This window comes from Aptenodytes forsteri, unplaced genomic scaffold, assembly GCF_000699145.1.
Source record: "Aptenodytes forsteri isolate BGI_AS27 unplaced genomic scaffold, ASM69914v1 Scaffold273, whole genome shotgun sequence".
NCBI lineage: Eukaryota > Metazoa > Chordata > Aves > Sphenisciformes > Spheniscidae > Aptenodytes > Aptenodytes forsteri.
The window spans coordinates 361,951-373,650 of NW_008795041.1; positions in this window are offsets into that span (position 1 = coordinate 361,951).

An 11,700-nucleotide genomic window follows, 5' to 3' on the forward strand; every position below is an offset into this window, starting at 1 on the left:
TTCTGCCCTCCAGCCCGCCCCCCCCCCCCCCCATTCTGGATCATTTTCTGTGTCCTTCCTTTGAATTCCCCCTCTCCGACATCCTCCCTGGCGGCACACTATTCCAGCAGCAGTCTTACAATTGCTGCATATGGAGGCAAGATCACTTTCCAGCCCTAGCCTGATATTCCTTTTTACGTATTGATTTTTCTGTTTTATAGTGATCGCCAAGCCCTTTCCAAGCAACTCATTTCTTTCTGTGAGAAGCAGTCCGTTCCCTCAGCTGACACAGGTATATGGATATATCTCCAACAAGGTGGCTGAAAAGTCTTTCCAAAGACAGACTTGCCTTCAGCAAGGTGATTGTCCCCAGGCCAGGCCTGGAGCTCATCTCATGCTGTGCCGTCCTCAGTCCTCCTTTGTCTGGTCACCCAGAGCAGTCAGCGCAGGTCTTGGTCCCAAGTGGTCTATCTAACAGGTTAAGCCCCTCAGATGTTTCTGCTGAACTTTTAAGTTTCTGCTTATCTCTGAATCCCGATAACCCTTCACTGACTACAAGTTCAAACTTATGTATTGATATTAGGAAGAAATTTTTTACGATGAGGGTGGTGAGACACAGGAACAGGTTGCCCAGAGAAGTTGTGGATGCCCCATCACTGGAAGTGTTCAAGGTCAGGTTGCACAGGGCTTTGAGCAACCTGATCTAGTTGAAGATGTCCCTGCCCATGGCAGCAGGGTTGGACTAGATGATGTTCAAAGGTCCCCTCCAACCTAAACCATGCTGTGATTCTATGATTTATGAAAACTTGTGTGACCCATATTTAGTCACCTAGGAAGCTTTTAGCAGTCCAAAAATTGCGAGAAATACTTAAATCTGAGTGCCACCAGGACATAGCAGCCTGGAGAAGCGGCAGCCTCTTGCATCCGGGCACCAACCACAGCTCCTAAGGGGGATTCCTGTGGCAAAATAATGCACCTGAATATAGTCACTGAGCTTCTACCAGATCCAGCCCCGCTTACAGTTTAGTTTGTAAAAGCTGGTCAGGATTATTTTGCAACTATAACAGCATGGATGATACTAACAAGGCACTGCTGCAGCATCTCAGTAACTGCCTGAAATGACACTCCTGGAAAGAGCAAAACAGCAGACAAAGATTAACTGAAAACTCACGAGGCCATCATCATCCTCCCACATGCTAGAACCTACTTCTTGTTCCCACTAGTTAGATTTCCTGGGTAAATAGCCATCACAAACTAGTTTTCAGATTTTTTGGCCAAGTGAAATTAAAAAAGTTTATTTAAAAACAATTGTATTCAATAATGTTTATCTACAATGTTTTATAACTGCCAAGTGTGGGAACAGTGCTAAGAACTGGAAAAATTCCTCTTATTTCCACTTACTTTATGTTCTGACAAAAAAATCTGTCCATTTAGAATATCAAATAGGCATCCATTTTCCTGCTTTCACCTCAGAGATACCGAAAAATACCGCACTGTCAGTTCTACTCGGACCCAGCTTGAAGGGCTTGCCTCTCGCCATACCTGCTCACAGTCCAAGCTAATCCTTTCCTAGCACTTGTCTGTTAATATTTAACAGGCTCCAACACGCTCAGGTTCAGTGGCCAAAAACGTCGGCTATAAAGTAATCCTGTATTTGGATTCTTTTTTGGTTTCTAACACCTAATCATTGCCTTTGTGAAATACTTTTGTTTACTTAGAAATTCTGACATGACCTTAATACATCTTTCATAAAGAATTACTGCACAAGTGACAAGTTAATTTTGTAGTGCAAAATATGAAGACAGCAGTAATATATCATTGGCAGAACTTAGTCACAAATAGGAGGTAATCTTTCTACTAATATAAACATAATTTTATCTCTTCAGTTATTTTTCATTTCTTTAATTTGCAGTTATTCAGATATTTTGTGTGTATTTAATTATTGCTCTCCCTAACTCCTGAACAAACTTAATATAATTTTATCTATAAATAAAATATTATCTATATTCAGCAATTAAAGGAAAGCAACACCATTAGGATTGTAAATAATCAAACCGTAGAATTTATTTCTTACAATAAGCCATGAACTAAAACTGAGGTAAAGAAAGTCTCAGGCTCCTTTTCTAATTCTAAATAGACTTAAATAGTATATTCCTGTCAAGTACATAAATTAAATGCATCATCTTTATTAATTCTCCGGTCATCTATTGTAAAAATGGTAATCTCAGTAAATTTGCTTGGTAATGCTATAGAAGCTGCCGCGTAGCTGTAGCATAGGAATTGCACGGTGTCCAGAATGTGACAGTGAAAGCAGAATCGCTCTGCTCTTCAATGCATTTTTACAAAAACAAAAGGCATTTTAGTTTATCTGTTTGTCATTTATGTGTCCTATGCAAAAAACCAGAAGGCTAATTAATTATGCCATACAGCTGTCCTCAGGCTTTTTATGGAACCAGCAGCTGTAGAATCCAGCCCCCGAACCTGCACCAGGGCCTTTCTCTTTCTCCAGTCTTGGAAGTGAGTGAACTGAATAAGTTATGTGGATACCTAAATTACCTAAAAGTAATAGGACAAACAAAGACTACAGTGCAAGAATACATGTCCCCCACCTGCTATTAGCAGGGAGGGCGAGTTATTACTCTAGCCCTTAAGATGGAGGACATACGCAATACTGATGCGTCCTCCTTTCCTCCACCCACAGTGTTTATGGACCCTGCCCAATGCCTGGGAGAGGTGGGGTTCCCATTGTAGGACGGTTGGGCAAGAGAAGAAAGTGCATTGGATTGCCTCATTTGTGAAGCCTTCCTGACCCCCCCTGCTGCCAGATGCTGCTGTGGCTGCACTGCGTCACTTGGTGACCTGATTTGCGAGCTGTGGAGATCAAGAAGGACTACTTGTGACCAAGGAAGATAAGCAAGGTATGAGGAGCCTTCTGGAAGTGGCGTGATAAAATCAAGAGGAGGAAAACAGTAGTGGAAAGTTTAAATCTATCAACGCCTACCTGGTTCTGCAGCTAGTGCAGCTGAGAGGCTTCAGAGGCCACTGGTGGCCCTGGACCCAAGCCCAGGAGGCCACTAGCATGGATGCGGCAGTGTTGCGACTGTGCTGAGACCCTCTGTCTGCGATTCTGTCCACCCTGCCGGCAGCAGCTGAGGCTGAATGGGGCTATGGCAGCACTGCAGGGTGCACCCACATTTGTGCGTTAGTTCAGCTCAGGGTGAGCTTTTGAAGCAAATATGCCGGCCCAGACGCTCCCTCTGCACATCAGTTCAGTGATCACAGAGCACTCTTGGGTTTCAGGGACTGGATTTTGTTGGGAAAACTGAAGGAGTGGAGGTGCTTCAGGAGCGCAACGAATGCATCACAGCCATAGGTGGGCATTCCTTTTACAAGGCTGGACTAGAGCTGGATGTATGTCCCATGGAGGATGGGTATAGAATCATAGAATCATAGAATCATTTAGGTTGGAAAAGACCTTTAAGATCATTGAGTCCAACCATGAAGCTAATCACTGCCAAGTCCACCACTAAACCGTGTCCCTAAGCACCACATCTACACATCTTTTAAATACTTCCAGGGTGGTGACTCAGCCGCTTCCCTGGGCAGCCTGTTCCAATGCTTGACAACCCTTTCAGTGAAGAAATTTTTCCTAATATCCAATCTAAACCTCCCCTGGCGCAACTTGAGGCCGTTTCCTCTCGTCCTGTATAAAAATATATATATGCTCTCGCACTATAGCATAGGCATCAGGTCCTCGGCACCAACTGTTTCACTCTAGACACCTGCTCCTATTGACCCCCGTTACCTGCTAATACAAAACCTCGTTGAAGAGTGCCAGCCCCTCAGCTTCCTGCCTGCCCACCACAGCCCTTGCTGTCCCTGTGTTTGTTCCCCTCAGCTCTGCCAACCAAGGTCTTTGTGGGGGCTGAGCTGTGGCTGGATCACTGAAACGACCTAGGTCAAGAATGAGAAGAAGGCTTATATTTTGCCTAGAGCTGAACTTCTTGTTTGGCACAACTGAGCGTGCAGCATGCTGCAGTGGGGCAGCGGATTGAACAGCCCAATGTTGAGGAAAGGCGATCATCATGTTAGTGTTGCTGAGAGTTTGCGGAAACAGCATTTTCCTTTCAGCCTGACAAGAGGCTGTAACCTACTTCCAAAACACCTTTCCCACATCAGCCTTCCTTCCCTTATTTAGCCCAATTAGCAGGAGTTTTTGAGGTCAAGACAGTCAATTTAGGAAAAATACAAACATCGTTGACAGCTGACACTTGAAATTCAATAGCTGTGCAAAGGTTGCTCAGTAGAGTAGATATTATATTGCTCATTATTCTTCTATGCCCTGGCCCCGTGATCCATTCATGAGGGCAAAAGTATTTTAATACATTAACTGGAACCTCTGCCAGCTTTTGGACTGATATAATATGTGGCTGATGAACTCTTGTAGTCCATCATTAAATTCCCTAATAGGTTCTTTCACAGGCTGCTGTTGAGGAACACTTGCCAAGTCTGAACAATTTTTGCTCAGGGCTTTTCCATATGCTTCCAAATCCCTGGATGAAGCCTGAGAGGTTAACAGAGAGACCTCAGGAAATATTATTTCTCAATGGACACCTTCTGCATGGCATCTTCCTGAGTTACTCGGTGAAACTATTGAAGGCATAAGGTCCAGTTGTTTTAAAATATCTCTTAATAGAAGTTTCTGTAAACTAAAATTATGAACTGAGGTAAAAAAAGCTGTCTGTTACAGTGATGAACTTGTCTAGTTGACTGAAGCTACTCATTTTCTTTTAAATTATTGTTTGATTATTAATTGTTTGATGTTGGAATCAGGATTGAAATATTTCTCCATCAATTTTCTGAAAATCAGGCAAACTTGCATCTTGCCAGCATAGCTGGAGACAAAATAGGGATGATTTGAAAAATGACATAAGCAAAGGGTTTTCTAGAAAGGTTATGTAGAAATAAAGGGCTATCACCAAGTGATATTTGTCTAGAAGTCCCACTAGAAATGGCAGCAATGATAATTAGAGGACACCAAGGTTTCTAAGAGCTCCAGTCATTTGTAGGTACATGTGCAATCTTTCTACGTCTGCCTCTTCCCCTAAGAAACAGAATGAAGGTTTATTTTTATTCTTATAACTTCCTTCATATCATGTGGGGTTCCTGAAGCTGTGGCTTATTGGTTGGTCACTGCCTAATATCTGTCAGGAGGGACTTAGTCTTAATAACAGATAAACTTAAGAACAAAACAGCAAGTTTATTCTAGAAAAAGAAAATGATTGTGTCATTTGATTACAGGAATTGGAATTAGAAACATATAAAAGAAAGAGAAAAATACATCTATGAAGCGCAATTCTCCATGATGTTTAGCAATTAGAGCTGCTCCCACGTCTCAGATGACATGAGGGCCTGACAGTCTAGCCCCCCCACACTGAGGAGTATCCTTTGTGACTGTATTTTCTTTTTTTGTCCAACATCTAGTCTTCTCCCTACCTGTCTTGTCAGTCTGCAGGATGCCTTTCCCACCTTTTCTTCAATTCTTCAGCACAGCTTTAGCGTCACCGAGCTCTTCTATCCCACCTCCCTGTGATCATTTATGGATCTTCCCTCCTGAGCAGAGGGACCCATCTTCCTCTCCCCTCCCTTGGAATTGGGGTCTGATGTTCAAGCTACAAAAGCTTTAAATGGGACACGTCCCAGCCCTGGTAGCTCCTCTGCACATGCACTGATGTTGCAGTCATTACTAAGCAGATCTTTTATAGCTTAAAGAGCCTTCTTGCTTTTCATATCATTTTCAGGATTGCTACGGAGCTTTATAAAGCCTGTGCTACGAAAAAAGATTCGCAGTGCTGATACCTGGTTATATCCACAATCTCTGTCTCAGTGGTAATGCATTGCCAAGACTACAGGTGACAAATTAATGACTGGGGTGACAGACTTGGAACTCGAATGGAAGTATCCAGCTTTTCCAGCATGTCCCTTTTCCCCTTTCACCTTTTATTGGTTTTAAGGATTCTACTTATGTTTTATAATTGAACAATGCAAGCTCAGCTTCAGTGGCTGGGCAGAGTAGGACTGGGGCTCCGGGGCACTGGAGATCTGTTTAAGCGCTGAAACTACTGCCTGCTGGCAAAACTGCTGCTGAGCAGCAACTTCCTGGAGGTGCAAAGTCCTGTGTTATGAGAAAGGGGGTTCTGGGGACCCCAAGCAGGGGCTCTGCCAGAGCAGGAGTGTCAGGAGTCTGGAGTGCCAAATCCTGCAGCCGGGAAACCCTGCTGCTCCTGGAGGAAGGATGCAGGCACCTTCCCCTGCCAAATCCAAGCTCTGTGCAAGGTGTGCTTGAGGAACCGAGCCCCGACAGTGGGAAGGTACCAGGGACTCTCTGGTTGGTGATATCCTGCTGCCGTGAGAAGCAGAGACTTTTTGGCCAGTTTTGCTCCATGACACTTGCAAGAAGCTGGGTTGACCAGCAGAGTTCCTGGAGGCTTCCTGAAAACTAGAGGTATCGTTATGGTAAACATTAAAAAGGAAAAGTGTGGCTCTGGATATTGTTCATTCAGGTTACAGCTTACATCCAGCACATGCTAGGTGCCTTGAATCTTTCTCAACCTGTGTCACTGGGTGTCTACCTCACTTGCTTTCGGCGCTAACTGATACTCTAGGGAGAGGTTGGCACCCGCCTCCTGTTTGAATTTGTTTGGTTCACAAAGATTAATAAGCATGAATGATGCTATATCTAGCAGCGGTCTGGGAAAAGCTGATGACAAGTTGTGCAAATCTGGTGTCTCCTAGCAAATGCAGATCAGTCAAGAGAATAGCAGCTGGAAAATCAGTTGGCCTCACGCTGTCAGGATTGTCCTGGCAAGTTTACCAGGGAATGCAGCAGCTGCAGAGCATCAATCCAACCTCATCCAGCATGAAGGAGAGTGCTGTGACCGAAGAATATACATCCCTCAACGGGGGTTAGAAAATCAGTTCTCAGGGGAGAAAAGAATTGGCTCTGCCCTCAGTGAATAATTCAACTAAGGAGTTTTGCTTTGGGCAACTTGTGAAAGTAGCAGAGCTTCATGTATAAAATGGTATTTCTGAAAGCTTTACTCATTAATTTAACATGGCTTAACTCAATTCCAGCCTTCCTTATACAGTACAGTCCATCTTCTGCTTTGCTAGTCAGGACTGACGTATTCCTCTGTGGTGTGAAGTGAACCAGCTGCTTGCAGATCTCAGTAACTCTCTTCCACAGCAAAGCAAAAGGGGAGCTTTAGAACAGCAAAGGAAGTCATACAGAATTTCCAGTATGCTCAGCAATTTCTTATTAATTCTGTGCTATGCAGTATTCATTTATGGACAAAGACGTTATAAGAGCTATTTAAATATATGATTGTAATAAGTATTCATAACTACTTTTGCAAGATTTTTTTAGAAACGTATGGGAAACCAACTAAGGTTTTTCAGGGCTTCCTTTCTTTGTACAGTTCTAGAGATATTAGCGCTTGTGAAAACCAAGGGGTAGAGGGGACTGCATAATCATGAGTGACAGTCATGTTAGTTCAAATTGGACTTTATAGCCAGTGTACTAGAATGCAGAACATGTGCACGGATACATCAAGTAAACCAGGGCTTGTATTTAAAGAAATACAAGCTGTTTTTTTAACTAAGTTCCAAATATCATTGGAAAATACACATTAAATACAGCACCTTAACTCCACTGACTAATATTGGGATGTTTAGTACCAAAATAAAAGGACACTCATATAGAAATCTAATGGAAGAGTAATTCTAGTAAAAGGGTAATGGGTAGTGCAAAATCCAGGGCCTGTTGCAGCTTTACAACTGGCATGGGTGTTATGGTGTTACCCTGCTGCTGTTTACATATAACTTCAATGTACCTGCTGATGTTTGTAGGCTAATTAGGTGTTTAGGCTTGGTATTTTTTTTGAGGGGAGGGAGGTGGAGACCCCGGGGCGAAGGAATTTTCAGTACAAGTGGTCTGGCCATTTTCAGGCCTGAAATTAGAAGAGAACAGGTTGCTCTACTAAGTTCAAACAGTTTTACAAATTATTTCTTTCAGCGGTGTCAGCAGGCATCTTCCTGCTTTGGAGCAGGAACTTGGACTTTTTCAAGAGCAGAGAACTCACCCAGGGTTTGGAAGCATACCTTTTTCTTTCTCTTTGAAAAATCACCGCATTTGCCGAGTTGCAACATTTAAACTAGTATAAATTTGCAAATGCTGAAGGCTTTTCACCTCTATCCTCTGAAAGCTGTCCAGTCCAAGCGTGTTCCAGCTGCTTGGAGCTGGAATGGGCCTGGGATCGCAAGAGCTGTTGTCCTCACTTCATCCAACAGCAGAAACAGAATTTCCCTCTTATTTTTTCTCCCAGCAAAGAGACTTTTGGGAGCAGGAAGATGTAACAAGGGAGGCTGGAGGACAAAAGAGAAAGGAAAAGAGATGAGTTTTGAGGGTCTGGAGAAAATGTGGTATAATGAGAGGCTTAAATCTTTCAGCCTATTTATCTTATCTAAAAGCAAGTTCATGGGTGATGTGATTTCTGTGAGTATTTTCACAAGAGGAAAATGATAGGTACTAAAGCAGTCTTTGATCCTTGAGAGAAAGATTCAATGGTGTACTGTAACAACATCTGAGGAAGCTGGATTCAAATAAAAAATTAGGCACTGGTGTTGAGAAAGGACATGAAAACACTGGAACAAATTCCTAATGGAAGCAATCAGTTTACTGCTTTTGGTATCTTATCCAGGCTTGCTGTCTCTAAAGAGCGTGCCTTGACCACTGTGGTATTTTGTGCTTAGTGTAATTTTTTTCAGGTGACAGTCTATAGCTAGTTTTATACATTAAATAAGGTTAGGTGAAGAATTGGTGCCTTTTAGTCTTGAACTCTTTGAACATACTAAGTGGAGAAGCGGCAAGGACAAGATGAAGATAGGAGCTGAGCAAGAGGAAAGGAGGAAGAGGAAAAGGAATGGATGAAGAAGATGGATGATGAAGGGGAGGGAGAAGATGGGAAACAGGGACCAGGAGCTCAGCTGTGCAGTTGGATTATTAGATCATAAACCAGAGGGGACCCAGCTAGACTGCACGCCCTGAGACTTCCCAGAAACCATCACTATTTAAGCTAGTGCTTCTTGTTTTAGGAACAGAAGTACCCCACAAATGAACTTTTTTTTTACATTGCCAGCAATTGAGTAGCACCACATCTGTTGGCAGATATTATTATGGCTGAGTACATTTGTTGTTAAAAGCAAAGGATATCGTTTCTCACTAAAAGGGCTTAATCTCTTGTTATATGATGTAAAAAAGAACAGAGACATTATCTGCACAAATGATAACTGAAATGTTACATTTTCAGTCTATTTGCTAAGTTATTCTATTTTCTTATCTAAAACATTCTTTTGATGATGTAGTGAAGCAATGAATACTTAAACAATAGCAAACCCTGACTTCAGTTTTACTGCTTCGAGCTTTCTATTAGAAGAAAATCAGCAGGAATTTCTTCAGTTTGCTCAGTGTGATTCCCCTTCTATTTCTGTGGAGACGTTTTCATATTCTTTCTCATGTTTGAAGACCCTTTTAAAGAAATAGCCTAAGAGATTCAGCTTCTCAGCACTTCTTTTGTGAACATCCTCATTTCTTGACAATTAAGCACACGACATTTCATCGTATCAGTAATGATCTCCAAATCTGTCTTTCCTCTAGAATATCATTTGCACTGCCAGCAAATTGCAAATAAATGATGAGACAAATGGCAGACAAGTCAGGTTTGAAACATCAAATTTAGAGACGATACCAGCAGAGGGCAATAAATAGACACCATCCCTGACAGCCAGCTCTCCAGCAGCCTGGACGCTGGAAGCTCAAGGCCTTCTGCTGTTCATCGTTTTTGAAAAGCAGTCTTAGGTTTCTTCAATAAATTACAAAAAGAAAAGTCAAAAGTGGCTTTCCTTTTCAAGATCTGTTTAGCCGTCACACAGTCCTTTGACAAAAAGCACTTTCTAAGTACTCATAACCAGCCATAATAAACAAAAGTAATTAATAATAAGTGGAACGAAAGTCATAAACCATAGCGTGCCTGGTTGAAGACACTCTCACGCAGCCGGTATGTGCACGTGCAGTAAAGCAGGCGCTCCATTTACAGGTCGAGAAAAGCTACTTGTTAACTTGATTTGCAGCCACCTCCTTTTAAGGATAGGAAATACAGTATTAGAAACTACGCAACAAACAGAAATGGGTGCTGAACAAAACTTTGTAAGTGCCATCCACAGAGATACAGAGCTCTTCATGGCCTTCAGCATGTTTTCTTTAAAATACTGATTTCTAGGCTGAAATGTCTTTTTTTGTGTACACAGCATATGCTGGTTTTACTCTTTTTTACTTCAGTATGATCATGTCAAGGGACCATTAACCAGTCTTTAACTTCCAGCTTGCACATTTTATTGTTTGTTGAGGAGGCGTTTGCTGAAATAGGAGAAAAATTGTATTTCTGTCCTAATGAGGCAGAAAACACTATTGGAGTTCCTTAGGATATCTTGTTATATAATTAAGAAGTGCCTTAGGCCTACTCAGCATCACCAAACTTTTCAGTGCTTATATTATTTACAGGTAGTTAAGACCAAATGTTTCACCCACCATCAATGGGGATGCTCTGTTTTGTGTGTCTCAAGGCTGTTTTAAGGCAGATTCATTAATCTAGGAAGTCTTGCAAACAGAATAAAAATGTAGATTATTTTTTTTCCCAATCTGGGCCATGCAACCCCTGTGGCTGATTCCAGCTTGCAAAATGCAGATCAGACCCAAGGCTGATATTTAAGGAGGTCAGATGATAGAAAAGTAATTCTGCTCTACACATCTCCCATGAAAATATTGTCATCCTAAACCTGATGTTTTAACAATGCATTTTATTTGAATAACCTGTACTTCGACGGTACCAATAGTTCCGGCAGCTGTGTCTGAACAGCTTTATTGGGTCTTCAGTTGGGAGTTATGCAAGTTAAATAAGCTTTGAATTGCTATGCCTCCCATAACATTGTTATTGCTCATTGGCATTTGCTTTTTTTATTTTTTTAAGTGCTACAGTTGTAGCCATTAGATGAAAATCTAAAACCATTCTTACAATGGTCTTGTTTACTGACTGTATTACAAACACATACATGAAATTAAACAGCACTTTATTCTCCCTCCACAACAGCTACCTCTGCTACCGAATACACATCTCTATCCTGTGACCGTACCAGGCAGGTATGTTTCCCTCAGCATTCACTTTCTCCAGCAGTCCTTGCAAATAGCTGCATTTTGGAGCCTATCATCAAGGACAGAAGGAAAACTAAGGTGTCCAGTTAACCACACAGCTCAAGGGGAATATACTGTGGGCCTGACCCCATGTCATGGGCGCCTGTGAGGGCGCTTCTGCTCCAGCTTCCCTAACGTAACACATGCATCCTGCCCAGCCTTACAAACTGACTCTGGTGATGTGAAGAAAGAGACATCTTGCCAGAGTGAAACAGAAAGCATCCCCACCCTCCCCAAGGCCATGCAATCTGATGCAAAATACATGGCTTGGACTAAACTGTTGACTTACTAGACCATTGGGAACAGCCCTCCAGGGTTCAGGCGGGAGAAAAAATGAAACCTCCAGTTCCAGAAAACAAAATGAGCCCCACATACTCCCCCAATCCCCCCCAAAACAGGACAAAGTGGGTAGGCAA